This window comes from Beauveria bassiana (genome assembly GCF_000280675.1).
Source record: "Beauveria bassiana ARSEF 2860 unplaced genomic scaffold BBA_S00092, whole genome shotgun sequence".
NCBI lineage: Eukaryota > Fungi > Ascomycota > Sordariomycetes > Hypocreales > Cordycipitaceae > Beauveria > Beauveria bassiana.
In genome coordinates, this window is record NW_007930927.1 from 18,123 (window position 1) to 21,673 (window position 3,551).

Below are 3,551 nucleotides of genomic sequence, written 5' to 3' on the forward strand. Positions count from 1 at the left end.
AAATAATTACTATTAATAAGTAGTTATAATAATTATTTAATAAGGTATAATATATTAATTATTCTTTCTACTAGAATAGAAACTATCTAGGAAAAGGCTAAAGTAACTTCTCTTATTACTAACTAATAGTTAGAAAACTAACTAAAAAAAGAAATAACTATTATTAAGGTAAGCTAATTAAGAAGTATTTTATATACTAGAAGGAAGGATATTAGTTAATTAAATATCTTTAAAATAAATAAGATAAGGCTAAGAAGAAATAGTTTAACTAGAGTTATCTAATAAAATTAATAAAAATATATTATTAATCTTTCTTTAGTTAATTTAAGGGTACCTTTAATAATAAAGACTATAATAATAATTATTATAATAACTAAGAAGATAACTATAATAATAAATAAAAAGAAATTAATACTTTCTAGATATTTAGTTATTAGGTAAATAATAATAAAGATAATAATAAAGATAAAGTCTTCTATTCTTTATACTTTATTATAAATTACTTTATAATAATAAATATTATACTATTACCTAAGGAAGTTATTAATATCTTAGTAAATAAAATAGTTTATTATTTCTTTATAGGAGAGGATAATATTATTAAGAAAGATAATAATCTTAAAAATAGAGTATTTTTATATAAAAAGAGGTATATAAACTAAGAATTTTATAAAATTATCTTAGATATAAGAGCTACTAGAATTTCTAATATTAGTCTCCCTTAAGTTAAGGCTTTAATAAAAATTATCTTAATACTTAAGATTAAAGATACCCCTAGTAAAGTTATTAGTTTTAGAGGTATCTAATTAATAAGAATATAAGGTATTATATAGCTAAAAATAATCTTAAGTAATATTAATTTTAAAGTTATTTTAATACCTACCCCTTTCTTAATATTAATTAAAGATATAGATAAACTATAAATTTAATATAATAACTTAATAAATATACTAATCTAGGGAGATGTTAAAATATCTATAATTAGATATTAAGGCTATCCTTTTTAGATATTAAATATAAAGAAATTAATTACCTTCTTCTTTATAAAAAAAGAACTTTACTAAATCTATTAATACTTTAGTTATCTATTAATTAATAGGTTATCTAATATCTTATAATAAACTAGTAAAGAATTTAATTAATCTATTCTTAAAAAGATTAATAAGCTATATAGTACTTACTAACTTAATTCTAAAATACCTAACTAATTTAGATTTAGTATTAAAGATAATTATAAATTTAATTATAAAATAATTATAAATATCTATTCTATTAATAATAAACCTATCTTCTATATTATTAATTTAATAATAGCCTTCTAGGTAACCTAGTTCCTTAAACCTTAAGGCTAAAAGGTAAAGAATATATAGAATATAATCTTAAAATACTAGATTAATATATATCTTAGGCTACTTAAATAGATTATCTATAATACTAAAATAAATTTTTTATCTCTAGAATTTAGGTAATATACTAAGAAATTATATATCTAAGTTTAACTAGTCTTAGTTAAAGCCTATAATAATATAGATAAGGTTAAAAAGTATTATAGTATACTATAAAAGGCTTATATTATTATTAATAAAAATTTAAGAATTATAATAACTAATAATTAAAAACTTTAACTTATAGTTAAGGCTATTAATAATATAACTAGCCTAGATAACTTAGTCCTAACCTTACTAGTTTTTAATACCTATCCTAGAATATCTAAGAATTCTTTACCTTACTTATCTATTATATAATATAAAATAACTATTTAATAGGTTATAACTAAAGTTAAAAGCCTTAAGGTAAAATATTAGATTAATAATACCCTTAGTATAAAGAATAGTCTAAATATAAAGCTACTATATAGACTACTACTAATATTAAATATCTTAGTATAATAAGAAAAAAATAGCTAGACTTATCTATATAAAATAACTAATATAAAAAATAAGAAATATATAGTTAAACTTCTAAAAAAACTAATAATATTTTAGTTAATAATTATTTATTTATTTTTATTCTTAAAAGAAGCTATAAAGATACTAGTAATTATAAAACCTATCTATATACTAATACTTAATATAATAAGTTTATATTTAATTTAATTATTAAGTACCTTCTTTATAAGAAATAAGCTTAAACTCTTATTAAAGAAGGTAATAATAATAATAAAACCTATTTATAGACTAATACTTAATATAATAAGTTCTTCTTTAAGTTAATTACTAAGTACCTCCTTTAGGGGATAAGAGCTTAGGCTTTTATTTAATAAAAAAACTAATATAACTTATACTAATATAATAAAGGCTAAGTAATTAAAAATTTTAATAAGAACCTTAAAGAGAGAAAATAAAGGATACCTACTAGTATAATATATAATATTTTTAATAATAAAAAAATAAATTTATTATAATCTAGTAATTTAACTATATAAATAGAAAGTAATTATAATACCTAATAACCCTTTTAAAGCTTTAGTAAATATAAAAATTAATAGCTTCTTTACTTAAGGCATTTTTATTTTTAAAATCTATAATTATTAAATTTATAATAACTAATAAATCTTTAAAACTAGATTTATTAATAAAATTAAAGATAAAGGTACTAGCTAAAAATATAAAAAGTTATAACTTATAATTTAAGACTATAATAATAAAGATAAAACTAGTATTTTAATATAGGTACTAATAATTTAAAGAATAAGTTAAAGACTTATTATAACTATTACCCTAGTAATACTAGAAAGTAGCTTTAAGTTATAGTTAAGAGATATTAAATAAGTATATATTTAATCTAAAATACTACTAGTAAAAATAATCCTAGTAGAGTTACTACTAATCTTATAAACTAAATATCTAAAAAATATAATTATAAGAGTTATATAGCCTTTATATAAAATTCTAGAAGTAGGTATATATTAATATATTACTTATTTAAAGTATTATTATAAAAAGTTAAATATAATAACTTTAATATTTAATCTATACCTCTTTATTATAAATTTAATAAAAGTTAATATTATTAGATTATAAATAGATAATATACTTATATTAAGTAATAATACTTTTATAATAAAAAAGTAAGTTAAACTTAAAAAGGTAGTTTTTATAGCTAAAAATTATAAGGTCCTAACTTAAGAAAAAGAAATAATCTTTAATAACTACTAAATTTAGGCTAATTAAAATAATAATATTACTATTACCTAAAAAAGCTAAGCTAATAGCCTCTAAATTCTAATAATAAAAAAGGAATATATCTAATAAAAGGCTTAAGGAGTATATATTATAAGTATTTACTAACTAAAAACTATATTTAATTTATTTATTACTACCTAGTATTAGGAGCTATTAGATAATAATTTTAAAAAACTAGCTTAATAAATTAACTAATAAATAAAAAATTTAGAAAGAGGTTTATAATATATCCCTATTAACCTTAGAAATACTAAGTTATTTATTTTTATTAATAAATTATTTACTAATAATAAAGATCTAAGTTCTTAGCTAAGATATATAATTATTCTTAGTAATAAAAAGATAATTAAGGATAATAAGATTAAG